Source organism: Alligator sinensis, unplaced genomic scaffold (genome assembly GCF_000455745.1).
Source record: "Alligator sinensis unplaced genomic scaffold, ASM45574v1 scaffold442_1, whole genome shotgun sequence".
In the NCBI taxonomy this organism is placed as follows: domain Eukaryota; kingdom Metazoa; phylum Chordata; order Crocodylia; family Alligatoridae; genus Alligator; species Alligator sinensis.
In genome coordinates, this window is record NW_005841829.1 from 2360003 (window position 1) to 2376311 (window position 16309).

A 16309-nucleotide genomic window follows, 5' to 3' on the forward strand; every position below is an offset into this window, starting at 1 on the left:
GTGTAGTGAATTTTAACCAGAATTTTCTAGCACCGCTGAGAGGCGCAGCAAAGGGTAGAGAAGGGCTGACAGGGCACTATGATAGCAAGTGCTCAGGGTCTGTGATTTGTTCCAAATAGAAAACCTGGAGTTGACCTCTTTGGGAGAGCTAGTCATGGCAGCTCTCTGCTCTGGATGATGAGAACCAATACGATGATTCATTCCCACTCTTCTCTCCACCATCCTATATATATATATATCTATATATATATAGATATATATATCTATATCAGGACTGGCTTGCTCTTTGGGAACCTGAAGCAGACCTGTTTTTGGAGTAGGCAAGAGAGTGATGCCGAGATTAACCACCTTATTTTGGTCTCATTTGTCCTCCCTCCACCATTGTACTGTCTTCCCTTGAGAGGCTGGAACAGAGTACTTACCTGACATTATAGCAGAAGGAGAAACTAAGCAATGATTTGCTAGAGGTTGTAGGGGGAGTCAGTTTTAGAGATGGGATTCCTGGCTCCCCAGACTCTGTTAATATGGCATTACTAACTAGGCATGATCCTCAATCATGATGCACGTTCCCCATCCCTCTCTTACAAAATGGGCTGAGAAACCTTTGGCCTGTGCCAAGTTACTATATAGCAATTCATGTTGCATTTTTCAGAATACACTAAATTAAATTGTTAACTATACCTCTCATATCCTTCTTCTTGAAAGACCATTTCCACCTCATATCATTTATTAATCTCAGCTGCACTGAATTATTAAACTGAAGTCTTCAATAACTCCCATCACTAAAAATACCAATGTGGCTTTTAGGCTCATATTTCTACGTTTTATTGTAATACATTCTTCATTTTAATTACTGGCTCTACATTTTCAAAGGCCAGTGCCTTCTCTTTGCAAGATATTTGTCAACCTAAAAAAGGCTGATGAGTGAATAAGTCATTAGGTAAGACAAGCAGTGCATTCCCAAAGGAGGGGTTTGAGAAGAGTCACATTATTATCTAGGAGAACCAAAGATACCGCAGAGTTAAGGGAGGAAATGTCAGAGGCTGCTTCTGCTGCACATGCTTCACTCAAGATGCTTCTCCTGTCTTCTTGTCACCAGATGGAGTTTGAGTGGAGAGGATCCTTCTCTGAAGTGAAAAGAGATTTTATATAAGCAAGGGAACAGTAGGGATATGGTCATTTTTCTAAAAGGGGGAAGTATGTGATTTAGGATAATGACTAAAGCTCCTCAACTGGGATTTTTACATTTAGAAATCAAATTCATTTCCAACTAAAATATTTTTCTTTCTATAAAGTAGGGTGTAAGCTGATGAAAGTTGCTGAATTGACATTCCAAGACCAAACAACTTAAGCAGTGTTTCTAGCAGAGGGCAACCTACTAATAGGGAAAAAAGCCCACGACTGTTACCAGGTAAGGGAGTTACTCTTCTGCCTCACGCAGTAGAAGTCTGATCCTGAAAGTCCCAAGTGTAATCTCTGGTAATGACCTTACACCTAACTTCTCATTAGTGGTGAGACCAAGCCCTGCTGTTAAGTGACCCTCTCCTGGATGACAGAGTTCAGTCTTTATGGCCCGCTCTGCTGAAACAACAGTGGGGTGTCCAGTGCCATAGCAATGAGTTTGGCTCCCAGAGTAAAGTCCACAGCGGCAGCCTGCCCTGCACACAGATCCTGCATGTAGTGGCAGGAGGCACCCTTCCCCCATCCCTGCACCCCCGCCCAATGAGCTGCTCACAGCTCCATCCCACACCCCGCCCTGGCTGGCCAGCACCTCTTGGTGCCCCTTAATTTCGGTGCCTGGGGCGGTCACCCTGCTTGGCCTCCCTTGCTACAGCACTGGAAGTGTCCATATAGTAAAATGAGGGTACCATTACAGAAGGAGCATCAATACTAAGGGTAATTTTAAAACTATGGGTGACAACAGTAGTAATATCTCAGTGGCATGTGCTTCAAAACTGGCCAGTTATTCATCAACAGGGATCCTGGTTTTCTCTGATAAAAAAAAACTGCAAATCCTCTGATAAAAAGTCTCTGATAAAAAAATCCAAAATCTGTGATTAAAAAGAAATGCCACTATTGTATAGGTATCAATTGAATGCAATGTTTTAATGATACATTTACAATTTATTTTAAAGCAATTTGGAAGCCTACCAGTGATTCAATCACTATAATGAAATAAATTCTAAATACCTACAAATTTTGGTATTTGATCTTGGGTTTTTTATCATGGAAAATCAGAGCTTCCCCTGTTCCCTTAGCTCACACAACGCAAGTGTAGGCCCCTCACTCCCAAGCCACAGCCCCCTGGCCCTGCCGGTGCCCCCACTCCTCCTCCCCACATCCCCTGACCCTGCTGGTGCCCCTCACTCCTCCCCACCACCCCTCACAGCCCTGCTGGAGGGGGCCCCCAGCTGCCAGGGCTACAGGGCCAGGGACTTGAGTTTGCAGCCCCCTTCAGCAGGGCCTGAGCCCCAGCTACCACCTGTGGGAGGCAGCAGCTGCTGCACAGAGTGGAGCCTGGCTCCCTGCACCACCATGGGCAGCATGGCTGGAGCTGAGCCTATGCAGGGGGCGGCTGCAGGCTTGCGTGGGGAGAGCTGTCTTTTCACTGCTGTGGACACTCCTGAGAGGGGCCAGGAGAGACCTGTGCTCCACAAATCTCTGAGCAGAGCAGGAGCAGGTGCAGGCTGCCCGCTCAGGCTCCCCGCTCTGCTGCCCTCCCCCTGGGGCCTCTGCAGCCTGGCAGGTGGGACCTGGCGTGACAGGGCAGAGTGGAGCTGGGTGGGGAAGCTCCTTGCTGCTGCCAGCCCTGTGCTGCCCTGCTGACACGCTCCCTGCCTGCCCCGCAGCAGAGGGGCACAACCCTGCGCTGCTGCCCCCACTGCTGGTAGGCAGGCAGGGGACTCCTCGCCAGGGCGAACAAGGGCAAAGAGCTTCCCTGCCCAGTCTCGCTCTGCCCTGCTGCACCCGGTCCCACCCGCTGGGCTGCAGAGGCCCCAGGGGAAGGGCAACAGGGTAGGGAGCTTGAGCCCACAGCAGGCAGCCTGCACCTGCCCCCACCCTGCGTACTCTCGTCTGGGAGTGCACACAGTGGCAGGAACCGCCTCCCGCCCAGTCGAGCTGCCCATGGCCCTGTCCTGCTCCCCACCAAGGCCCTGTGGCCACACATTCTGGCCCTGGGCCGCAAGCCCCATGCACAGCCCAGCTGGGCAGCAGTCCCACTCTGTCTCAGCCCCAGCCTTGCCCAACTCCTTCCCTCCTTCCCTGTGAGGGCCTCAATCCTGCCTCTCTCCCAGCCAGACTTACCACCAGGAGCTGCTCTCCAGGCATGCACATGGCGTCCCCCTGCCTGACTACCTTCCTCCTACCCCTTGTAGGCCGGAACTCTGCCAGCTTGCAGAGAGCTCTTTGCGAAGTGCAAGATCTGTGTGTTTCTCTGTTAACATTAAAAATACACATTCTTCTCCGGTAAAAGGGGGAATCTGTGTTTTTCCATGGGAAACTGAAAACCTGGATCCCTGTTCATGAGCTATTCTGTAGTAAATGCCTGTGTGCTATCTCCTGTTCCACTGCAAATGTGAGGTAATTTACCCCTCTCTGAAAATGGGTGAGCTGCCTTGCATTTACCAGGGCACAAGAATGTGCACACAGGCAGTTATTCATAGTAACTTGTTTGTTTGTCTGACACTAAGTGTGGTTCCCCCATTTCTGTCTCCCTCTGAGAACCCCTACAGTTACTGTCGCTTAAATTCACTTCAGTCTGCTCAGAGGAAGAGTCATTCTTTTTCTGTCTAGTTTTTTTTTTCCTTGCTTGGGCATTTTCAATTTCAGCGCTGGTAGAAAAAAAAAATGCTGGGACCAACAATGACTTAGGCAAACACAGATTAAGTAGAAAACGCAGTGAAGACTCTTGGGATCGCATTGGCTTTTTCCTCACATAAATAATGTATTGCATTATGGCTCTTATTCCAATCCCAACCTTTTTTAATAAGGGGAGTCAAATACAAGCTGTGCTGCACACAGCCAACATCTGAGAATTGAAAACCCTTAATGTATGTGGATATACCAGTAGCTCAATGAAAAATAGATTTCCATAGCCTCCACCTTCAAAAGGATGCTATTGAGAAGACTTACATAAAAAGCTCTTTAATTTTTTAGGTTAATTTAGTGATGGCTGAAAATGTAGGAGTGATAGCTCTGGAGACAGAGGGGTCAGAAACATGGCGTATTTTCACCAGGGTAACTTATGCTTACACTGGCTGAAATCGATGTAGCCCTACATTGATATAGCTTGCTAGAATATGGCAGTTACCCTGGGAAAAGTGACACTAACATTAGTCTTGTGTCCATTTCTATCCCAGAGTAACTTGGCTAAATGGGAACAAGTACCTATTAGCTCCCCTGTCACTGAGTGGTGAGACACTGTAATAGTAACTGAATAGTGTGGCAGCTACCCGCAAAGGCCTGATTGTTTGTCTGCTCCAAACACCACTGTAACTTGCATTCATATATAAAAGCAATACAGGCAACCCTCGCCATTGGTGGGGGATATGTTCTTGTGATTCCTGAGAATGGTGAAATCCGCGAATAAGGCACTGTGTTCATGAACGCAGTGCCCTGGTGGCTGGAGGGGTACAGCTGCTCTGGTGACGGTGGGAGCCCACTGGCAGTGGTGGGAGCCCAGGAGCAGCAAGCACGGAGCTCCTGTAAGTGTATTTAAAATGCAGGTTCAGCATTCATGAATATTTGAAACCGCGAATGCCAAACCCGCAAATAGTGAGGGTTTCCTGTACAAGTTTCATTGCTGCTGCCCTACTTTGTGTCCAGGACCTGAATTACTTTAATGGTCTACAGAGCAGATACAGCACAGAGAGGGGCAATGCAAGCCAGCTTGCTCCACATTGCCCCCTATCCTCCACATTGCCTCAAGCTTGACCAAAAGTCACTTCCCACAAGACACTAAGCTTGATGTAAGCACACCCCAGCTTACTAAATCCTTTGTTTCTCTGCTGTAATAAGCATGTCAATGGAGATCTTCCTCAGAGAGCCCCTACAAATACTACCTCTTTAAATTCACCTCATTTTTTCTTGTGTTCGCTAGCTAGTTCACATACCTGTGCCCTTAGGTACTGCAGTGCTAAAGGATGACACACAATCCTCTCTGTCTTCCATAACAATCCCAATCTATCTAGACTAAATGGAGGGAGAAAAAGTGATCACACATTGGCTGTGATCTCTGGTTCTCCCTCTATTTGGAGACGGGCAGGAAAGGAGAGCTTCTGCCTAGTAGAATATGAGAGCTCATATAAGCAAAACCCCCACGAAGTGTAAAAGGTGCCTGAAGCATTTCCTAGAATTAAATGGCATTATTGCTTTCAATCCATGTTGTGTGCTTGAAGAAAGACAACACAATTAGGACCAAGCACCTACCAGATGCATGTGTTTTTATATTGGGTTTCCCCCTCTGATTCCTGGGGTAGTAATGATTCTGCATAGCCTTAGTGCAACCTTGGGTTTGTTTCTCACCATTAAATGGCTCGATAGAAATCAAAATATTGCACGCATATGAACAAGAATGATACCTGCTATCACACAAGCTAAGAGGAAATTTTCAAGGGCTATCAATTCATACTTTGAGGTATCTCGTGGGGCTCAGAGAAATTTTCCTTCTCCACACCCTTGGAACATTACTGAAGGAGGAAATCTTCATTTTTATCAATTACAAGTAGCATGTCAGTTTTGATAGCATTAATTAATATTATTTTGGATTAATAGTCATGGTAGTGATGGGGTTACGTCTTTTCCCAAAGCATCTGGCACTGCTTGTTGCTGGGAAATAGGGCTAGATCAAGGGCGGGCAATTATTTCGGGCAGAGGGCCGCTTCATGAGTTTTGGTGAGCTGTCAAGGGCCGCATGGGTAGCCCCACCCCTTCATTTGCCCTACCCCCTGGTCACCATCTTGGGACCGGATGTCCCACCCCCTGACCTTTGCCACTGGAAATCCCTCCCCTTGCACAACTTACCAGGTAGCAAGGGGTTGTGACCCCTCCAACATCCTGCCCCAGTAGTGGGGTTTCAGGGGCATCAGACCTCCCTCAGAACTTCCCCCTACCTGTGCCAGCTGGTCCCAAAAGGAGGAGGCTCAGCCGCTGCTTCTGCTGGCCAGTGCTGACCCAGTTGGGCTCCTCCCGTCCCCAGCAGCACGTGGGAAACTGGCTTCAGCTGCATGCTGCTCTGGATGGGCCGGGCCTGCACAGCCAGCAGAAGCGGTGGCGGAGCTGTGTGCTGCTCGGGACTGACTGGCACAGGTAGGGGGAAAATGCAGCTGAGCCCCTGCTGCTCCGGCTGGGCTCATCCTGTCCCGAGCGGCACATGGTTCCACCGCCACCTCTCCTCCCTGGTGCTGACTGGGCTGGAGCTGCCGCCCAGCTGCTGCTTCCTTTCCCCCGTGCCAGCCCAACCCGACCCTGCATGGCCCGAGTGGCACAGCACGGCACGGGGAAAGCCTACCCAGCAGCTGCTTTTCTGGGCTTACCTGCAGGGCAGGGCCCTTTCCAGTCCTGTGCAGCAAAGCAGAACCCAGCTCAGATGCTGTTTCCCCTCGCTGGCGCCACAGGTTCTGGCCCAGCCCCCCTGCCCCTCTCAAGCTGCAAACGTGGCCTGAGCCGGGGTGGGGCGAGGCAAGGCCAGCTGGGCTGAGGTCAGGGTTGGCTGCCTCACAACCAGAACCCAAGGAAACAGCCTGAGGTGCTGCAGCTGGTGCCGCCGGAGGCTTTTAGAGAGGCAGCCGCCATTACGTGGGTTTTGAAGGGGTTCTGCAAGCTGGAGGGAAGTGCTTGGCAGGCCGGATCCAGCCCATGGGCCATATTTTTCCCACCCCTGGGCTAGATGGACATTTAGTTTGATCCAGTGGGTCAATTCTTTCCTTGCATTACTTGCCAACTCGCTACCCAGGAGAAACCCCTCCTTCCATCCTACACCAATGGAGAGGAGAGGGAGGGTCCCTTTGCAGTTTCAAAAATGGCTCTCTGTTACTGAGGAGCAGTTGCTGTTAAATGAAATATAATGTTCCTTGAACCGCAGGCAGCTGAAGCAGCACAGACCCTGCCTGAGCACAAGGACTATCCTTCAATTATACTTGAATAAATTCAGTGCTCCACATTTTGCCCCCTGCTCAGAAAGGAGCTTAGTGGGAAAGTCAAAACAGATCTCCGCCAAAGGGGAAAAATAATATAAAGCAAGCCCCATAAATTAAGGCAAATAAGTGTATCCTAGGAACAAGAAAGCTCATGCAGACAAGGGGAGTCATGCCATGCATAGAAAGCAAATCCCCACTGCTGGTGCCCCCTCATGCCATTCCAAGCAAAGCTCTGTGTGAAGTGTTTGTGAGCAAGCTGGAAATGGAGAGGCCCAGAAAAATAATTAAGAAATAAACTCTACTATTTGGTGGCATCTGTCCCACAGGGAACAAAGTGTCTTTTGTGAAACCCTCCTACCAGAAGCCTCATGCAGTTTGAACTGCATCCACTGGTTTTAAGCCTAAAGCAAAATCTTGTTCTCTCTCTTTGCTTTTAGTACAGAACACCAGGGTGAAACAGAAATTTAAGAACCTAGGACTACTCAACCAGGACTGGGCAGCACTTTTCCCAGGACATGAATCAAATGTATTAGTATCTAATCTAAAAAGATCTATTAGTGTTACCAAGAGATGAATAGTACTGCAGAATATAAAAGCGGGTAAGGAGCTCAAACAGGGTGAATAGATGATCCTCAGATTTACATACTGAAATCATTGCTTGTTTGTTATATCTGGCTCAGGAGTTTCCTGCCTGGCACATCTTATCTAAAATTGAGATTTGTAAAGGTCCTAATGGTGTTAAGAACCCAACATTTCTTTGAAATTCAATGGGATTTGGGAACCTAAGTAATGTAGCTCCTTTGAAGATCACAACCTAAAAACCTTCAGATGTACTTACCTTCCTTTGAAGCTCTGATAAAGCAATACAGTCCAATCACAGGACTTCCTGCTTCATTGCTTCAGTGTGTGGTTACAGAAGCAGTGCCAGAACCAAAAGTAAATGAGCTTATGCATCTCTTCAGACAAGAGGTTCCTATCCCTAGTCTATCAGTTTTCACTGGGAATGGAGAGCTACTGGAGGACTGAAGTTCTTTCCATCTTTTCCTATGTTGTAAAGTTAAGCAGGTACTTGCTGAGAAAATGAAAAAAAATACCTGTGGAGTCTGCTGCAGCCAAGACCATATCAAGTTCTCAGCAGGGCCCATTGGAAGAAGATGACAGGTCATCATCGTCATATCGCCTGTTCCCTCGGGAAGGAGAAGCAGGAGGGAAAGGGCCGGCTCTGTAAGCAAAGCAGAAGAGACATGGGAAAGGACTCGAAGACCAATTAACTAGCACATCTATGGAGAACTGACTCCCTGTGTGACAGATGAGCTCATTGTGGGCACTGGTTGCTACTTCACCTGCAAAGGTTGCTGGTGCACAAACAGTGCAATATCCAGCTGTACTTGTGGAGCTTGATTCTTCTTAGATTGTCCCCAGTGTCAAACTGGGGTAACACCACTGAAATCAAAAGAGGATATGTTGGCATAAAACATGAGGGGTCAGAGTTGGGGCTTGTGAGCTGCACGTGCTTGGGAATTTGTCCTAGGAAGGAGGTAGCATTGTGTAGTGAAATGCCATAATCTCAATAACTCTGGGGAAAAATAATCATACAACATGGGAGAACAAATCTGAGCTCAGCTCCTTTTCTTTTAAAAGAAAAATGAACAGGAGCTTTACAGAGAATCATCTCCATTTTGCCTGCCATTGTGCAACTGGGTTGCATGGTTCATGCCACTATTTTGAGCTATATAGCCTGAAGGTCCTTTTAGGTTAGTCGGGGAGAGAAAACTATTAAAAACATTTTTCTTAACACCCTCCTCTTGTGTTGTCAATTCTCAAAGATTTTTTTTGGCATGTAACAAGGCCAGAGGAAGTCTCACAAGGACATACATTCCAGCCCCGTAACAAATTACAGCCCAGCCTGGGAAAGACACCCCTCTGATTGACTGCCTACTCCTCTAACCTACTTCCTAGGGCAGAACATCCCATCAGGACTGCTGCCGCAAGCAGGTAGAAGCCTTTCCCACACTCAGGAGCAGCTGATACCCCTCCTCCCCCCTTGATAATGGTAGAGGGAGGGAGACATAAGGAGGGGGAGTTAAAAAGAAAGAACAAAACCCAAGCAGCTCAGAGGGGCCCTGTCATCCCTCTTCCCTCCATTGTGAACAACAGAGGAAAAGCTGGGTAGGGGGTAGAACTCACACACGTGGAGGCTGGGGACAGAATGAGGGCTGAACACATATAGGAACTGGAGGGCAAAACTGACACAGGAGCAGAACTGATACAAGGGCAAAACTGATCACAGAGAAGAGGCAGACATGGGGATGAAAGCTCTTAACATTCATACACTTAATATATTTGGGTAACACCCATCCTGTCCCTAGGCAGCAGGAGCTCCATCAGATCAACAACCAACAATCAGTGTACACTTATCTTTGAAAACAATCTTGTGATTTTGAGATCAATCTTAATTTGGGGTGATGATAAAGCTTCATTTGGAAAGATGTGGGGTGGGGGGGGTTCATAGAAAAGTAGGGTTGGAAGGGATCTCAGGAGGTCATCTAGTCCAACCCCCTGATCAAAGCAGGACCAGCCCCAACTAGATCATCCCAGCCAAGGCTTTGTCTAGCTGGGTCTTAAAAACGTCTAAGGACAGAAATTCCACCACCTCTCTTTATAACCTGTTTATAATGTGTTTTATTACCCTTCTAGTGAGAAAATTCTTCCTAATATCTAACCTAAACTTCTCTTGCTGCAACTTGAGATCATTGCTCCTTGTTGTAATCTGCCTCCTCTGAGAACAGTCTAGCTCCATCCACTTTCAAACTCCCTTTCAGATAGTAGAAGGCTGCTATTAAATCCTTTCTCAATCTTCTCTTCTCTAGACTAAATAAGCCCAGTTCCCTCAGTTTTTCCTCATAAGTCATGTCTCCCAGCCCCCTCACCATTTTTGTTTCCCTCCACTGGATTCTCTCCAATTTGTCCACATCCTTTCTGTACTGGGGACCCCAAAACTGAACACAGTTACTCCACTGGCCACATCAGTGCTGAATAGAGCAGAATAATCACTTCCCTTGACCTACTGGCAATGCACCTACTAATGTAGCCTAGTATACCATTAGCCTTCTTGGCAACAAGGGCACTGTGCTGGCTCATATTCAGCTTATTGTCCGCTGTAACATCCAGGTCCTTTTCTGAAGAGCTGCTGCCCAGCCAGTCAGCCCCCAGCCTGTCCTGGTGCATGGAACTGCTCCATCCTAAATGCAGGACTCTGCACTTGTCCTTGTTGAACCTCATGAGATTTCTTTTGGCCCAATCCTTCAATTTGTCTAGGTCTCTCTGAATCCTAGCCCTACACTCTAGCATATCTACTACTCCCCACAGCTTGGTGTCATCTGCAAACTTGCTGAGGGCGCACTTTATGCCATCTTCCAGGTAACTGATGAAGACACTGGATGACATTGAACAAAACCAGCCCCACGACCAACCCCTGGGGCACTCCATTTGATACCAGCTGCCAACGAGGCATTGAGCATTGATTATTACTCTTGGAACCTGATATTCCAGACAGTTTTAGCATTGGCACTGGCAACACTGCATTTCCCAAAATGGACTCTCCCTAGTTAAGTAACTATTCTTTCCTTCTCATTCACACCTTTCTCTGGGCAAGAATACAAGAGAAAATCTCCTTGCCAGTAGTTTTTCTCCATGGAAATCTTTAATAATAATAATAACAATAATAACAATAATAATAATAATGCAGTGGACTGCAAATCACTAAAATATTAGGGTTTGGGGAGCAAAAAAAATTTAAAAGACAAATATACAAACACTTAAACATGCTGCCAAAACAGCAATCTCTGAAGGAAAATGGTGCATAATAACATAATTTCTCCCCAGTAGCTGTAGGTCACTGAGTGACCTTGAGTTACATTCACACCTCTATAGTGTTTCCATGGCCGCACTGGGAGAGGAATTAAATTCTCTCTCTGTAGTGCCAAAAAAGTCAGCTTAAATACTAGAAGGCCCCCAATTAAAGTCAGATAACTGGCAGGTGTCCTGGTATGATTAATGGGTTCACATATCTTGATAGCCAAGCCAGGGCATGCACTGTGCAATGCTTCAGAATTCACAACCTGACCAGCCTGTCTGCTTTGTGAGATGTCCCTTTCCCGGTCACTTCTCACAGGTACAGGTAAAATGGAAGCCCAATTTGTCTGCCAAGGGTCTCAATGCAGCAATAACTCAGTCTGTCTCACATAAATATCCTTAGGAACAGTACATTACCACAGCGCACCATTCATACTATCTGAATAGCACACTGTAACTTACTATTACTCTTATAAACTGACATGAAAAGAACCACCTGGCCTCAATGGTAGTGAGGACAGTAGATGGAGCTGACTTTGGACAATGGTCAGAAAGAGAAATGTCAACACAGTGGGAGGGAAAGATACTGTATTTTTCTAGGAAATCAATTACATAAAATGTGAGAAGTATATATGCACACAATGATTCTGGCTAACTATTAATCTCTAAACAGAGGTGCCAACCAGCTTTCCACTTCATAAGACACCTGCTCACAAGGCAACCTGCTGACCTCTGCACCCAGCTGTGACCTGCTGTCAATGCATGCGTACATCTCCATTCTTAGTACAGTGCATGCAAGGAAACGGAGATGGGAACTCATAGAATCAGCATCTCACACAAGGCAGGCAGCAGAGAATATATTCTCGGTTAATTAGTGAAGAGACCACGGACTGAAGTGATTTAAATAGGATTGATCCTTCCTTGAGCAGGTTGATGAGGTGATCTCTTCCCAGCCCTATTTTCCTGTGATTCACCTATATTCTTTCTTGCCCACGACAGAAGTCTGGCTGCAACAGGAAAGCAACTGGCATTCTTGAAATCAATTCCTCAGTTTCATCAAATTTTCTAATCAATTTCATCCTTTTTGGTGCTGCTTATGCAGCCTCGAGGACCAAAGCCAAGTTTATCCATTAGGGTAGGCAGAAGCACTTTGCTAACAGGCCCTAACCTAGAAACGTAGTAAATCTTTTTCTAAGGATTAGAGGTCAGTGTCCAATGCGCTTCTAGTCCTTAGCCTCTCCTGAGATGGCCACACAGTGTCGTCTGCAGTGGTGATGCAGTCTGCTACCTGGTTCACTGGGAACTGACTAATGCTGCAAAACTATTTCACACAGGTTCAGCAAACCAGCCCATGAATCTCTGCATATGAGTGAATGCCAACCTGGACTGTCAATGTCCTTCAGAAAGAATATAGCAGGTATTCTCAGCCCGCTAACCTCACTCCAGACCACTATATACAACCTCAGATGAAGACACTTCTGGTGTTCAAGTTCCGTCCATACTCCCTCTGGGGTACCCAGCTGCCAAGTACATATAAAGCTCATTTGTCTCACCTGATATACTGAATTCCTGAAAGAGAACACCCCTCTTCGTTAAGGGGCAGCTGAACCAAGTCCCACAGATACATCCTGATTTTCCAAAATGGTGGAAAATAATTAAATACTCAACTGCAGCTGAACAACATCTGTTATGCAAGAGAAATAAGGTAATCATAATACCTTTGCAATGTTACTAGGCTTTGCAGCAGAGGCTCTCAAAGCTTTGTAATAAAGCCTTGGCAGCACTAGGAGAATGTCAAGAATCATTCGTCCTTTACAAGGAAGGGCACAAAGAGGTTCCCTGAATAATCTGTCACAGAATAGGTCACTGGCAGAATTTGGAAAAGAGTTTAGCAAGCCAGACTTCCAGGCTGCAGGTCTGACAATTAGTCCACCCTTCCTCATTGTAGCCAGAAAGCTTACAGAAGTTTAAAACCCAAGAGACTTCTCAGCCCACTCTAACTGAGCATCTGCTGCTTTGCTATGCTATGCTACGCTAACATTTTGGATGAGCAAGCGAATGTTATGTGGAATACATTGTGCATATAAGAATCTCTATTGTATGTATGTTTCTTTACACGGATGCATGAAGACTGGTATCTCTGTACACATACAATATGCTACTGCCTTCAACAAAATGCCTTATGTTCAAGATATCTTCTATATTTGCTCTGTGTATGGACATAAAGAATGACAATTGTTTTTCCATATGCCATTCTCTACTGTTGTAGAAACAGGTGTGTAGAATGCAAAGTAAACCCCTGCTCAGAAAATATGCTGTCTTTCAAAATCATACTGTGCAGAACTATATCAGGGTCCTTCAGCCTCCTGGGCACAAGGGAGGGTTGGGGTACAAAGTATTACCTGCTGCAGCTGGGCTTCCTGAACGATAAATGGTGACTGCTGCTGTGTGGTATAGGCTCCGGCTGGGGAATGGGCTCTCTATATACCAGCCACAGTAGCCCGGCTCACCCCCACTTTAGACACATTTCTGATGCAGCATATCACTCATCATCTGCACACATGTGGGGCCCTGCTCCTGTTTTTGTGTTGATACTACTGCTTGGTTTGGGTTTTTCACCTTGAGAGTTTGTTTCTTTTTTTATTGTTGGTCACATTTTCAAGTGGTTGGTGTACTGCTGTGTGCACCCTGGCTCTATACAAAGATATGGTATGTATGAACACGTGTAAACAATAAGTATTAAACACAGCAACCCTGTAAAAAGAGGGGAAATCTATCCTAAATGAATGCTTGGGGCCTGTCTTTTGCTTTTGTGCCAACAGTAGCAAAATAGCTCACTAATTCAGTGAAGAATCTCAGGAAGTCATCTCCATTTTGTGACACATGCTGAAAGCCTCCCCAGTGTATTCATCTTCTACACAGTCTATTTCGCAGCCTATCCATCATTCAAAAGAGCTGTAAAAAAACCCAACTCCTACTTTATGCAGGATATCAATAGAGTGATGGCAACTACAGAGGTACAGCCATAGGAAACAGCTATAACAAATGGAAGGGGGCGGGAGAAGAGAAAGAGTCTGAAATGGAAGGGCAGAACCCTACTGAAAAGAGCTGGATGGAGTTGGGGAGGAAGAAAAAGGAAAATCTCAGTCATTTATATGGAACCTTTCTTAAGAAATAGTAGTAATTCTTGACCACATTATGTATTCAGTTAAAGGCAGCTCAGATAAATCCCGCTTCCTATCTCTAGTCTAGTTACAAGTCTTAAGCACAAGCCATTTTTCTTGGAATCCTCTGAACTCTTAATTGATGGGCCAGACTCCCTTCCCCCCAAGGGAAATAATGGAAAACAGCTCACAGCCTAAACCTTCATCTGTTAGCAGAAGCACAAGAGAACGAGGAGGTAACTCATGGTCTCATAGGGCCTCCTTCTTGGAGAGTGTCATATTTAACCGTGTGCCAAATAATTCTACCTTAACTATTCCATCTACCCTCCAAGAAGTTCTGGCTGACAGTGAAGCTCTTCAGTTCCATCAGTTGACTCCCGTCCTAGTGCAAATGTATTTGTAACCGGAGAAAAAAGGATTGAGCAAGCTCCTTCTCACTTCAATCTTTTATTTCCTAGCTAGCAGCGTATTCAGCCCCTGGAGGAAGGGTATGGTTTGTGTCACAATATCATGACCCTACATAGGGGCAAGCTCTGATTATCAATACTATACATGGGTGACATCTACTTTAGGAACTTGTTCGGTGTCTTGGCTATGTGGTATTGCTGCATACACTTTATTTTCTAGCTCTGGGCTACAGCCAGATCTATGACCCTTTTTCAGATGATGTTTGGCACGCTAGGAACATGGGAGGTAACAGGTAGTAATGATAAGGCAGGGAAATCTTAACAGAGCAGAAAACTCTTTTATAGAAGGGAGAAAAACAAGTCTGGTCAGCCTATAGTAATAATAATTATAAAAAGCTTCCTAATGATGCTTATCACCGTCCAATTTCAGTTTGTATTTAAAATAATTAGGGACACTTTCAGTATGATCCTGATGGAGGCAGCAAAAACACAGATGTCTGGAAGCTGATAGAAAACCTTTTGTGCAGTGGCTCTCAAAACCATTTTACACATTATACACAAGTGGGAAAGCATTTGGAATGATAACACGTGTGCTAGTCATCGCTGTAACACTGGGAAGTGCCTCTTCAGCAAGAAACCAAGACAAGATTAGGCTTTTCAGCTGACAGAATTGTTATTAGTCTTTGTTTCCCCATTTGCCCAAGACTTGATGTCCACAATGAAGGAGGAGGACAGTGTCAGGCATAATTTTAAAAGGAAGCTGCCTGCTCTTTTCTGCACTCTTCCATAATTGTGTGTTCAATAAACATCAAATCTAATGTTTCTTTTCACTCAGGAGATAAATGTTTATGCTGATCTTGGGTACTGTGCATTTTTTCCCTGTAACTATGCACAATACCCACACACATTCCCTGGAAACAAATGGTCAGCTAGAACGAAAGTGAAAAGCAGAAATGGGAGTTTTCTACCCAGTGCTTTCTCCATCAACTTGTGTTTGTTAGAGTAGCACTGAAGGGCTCACTGTGTTGGCTCTGTACCAACACACAAGAAAATGTTCCTACCCAAAGACTTTACAATCTAAATGGACAAGACCAAAGCCACGTGGGAGGGAAGGAAACAGAGACGGGTGAAGTGACTTGCTCAAGACAAGTGACAGAGTTGGGAACAGAACTCCAGTTTCCTGCCTTCTGGACTAGCGTCCTAACTACCAGACAATACAGCCTCTCCTAATTATTACAGCTGCTTTTTTCCCCTTACCTGCTAGATATTCTGCAGCACAACCCTACAAAAAAAAGGCCTGGCCTGCTGGAGAATCGGTCTCTGAACAGATGACAATTTGATTTTGTTAAAATTCATTTGCCCCTGACAGGCAAAGCATTGCACAGCCAACCAGCAGAGATGATGAGCATCTAATCAGATTCACCTTCATCTGACCAAGCACATTTTATTTCATTGCCTTTTCCCTCCTGTTAATTTGGACAAGTGTCAGCTCAGTATAAAAGCACAAATACACAAAATGCTGCAGCAAGAGAATAAGATAAAATAAGGGGGAAAAAACCACACTGAAATCCCTGGGAGCATTAGTTGTAGCATCAGTACTCATTATTAAGGGTTTGGGGGGAAAACGAGATGTACGCATAACTATTCTTTCTAGAGCGCCTGCTCAAATAAGACCTTGAAATGTCAGATGAGAATACTCTGTGTTCTTGGTGTATAAATATATCTCATTTCTCTTTCTCCCTCC

General features: G+C 45.8%; 1 long non-coding RNA gene across 1 annotated transcript in view; it reads right to left on the reverse strand.

Annotated features, from left to right (window-relative positions):
• Window positions 1-6: 6 nt before the first annotated feature.
• The window catches only part of LOC102369596, a 72670-nt gene continuing 56367 nt past the window's right edge, over window positions 7-16309 (reverse strand). Inside the window, exons 3-4 of the long non-coding RNA XR_322785.3 lie at window positions 8234-8361; window positions 7-1127 (exon numbers count right to left, since the gene is read on the reverse strand). This is a non-coding gene — a long non-coding RNA (uncharacterized LOC102369596). The remainder of the gene's footprint in view (window positions 1128-8233; window positions 8362-16309) is intronic.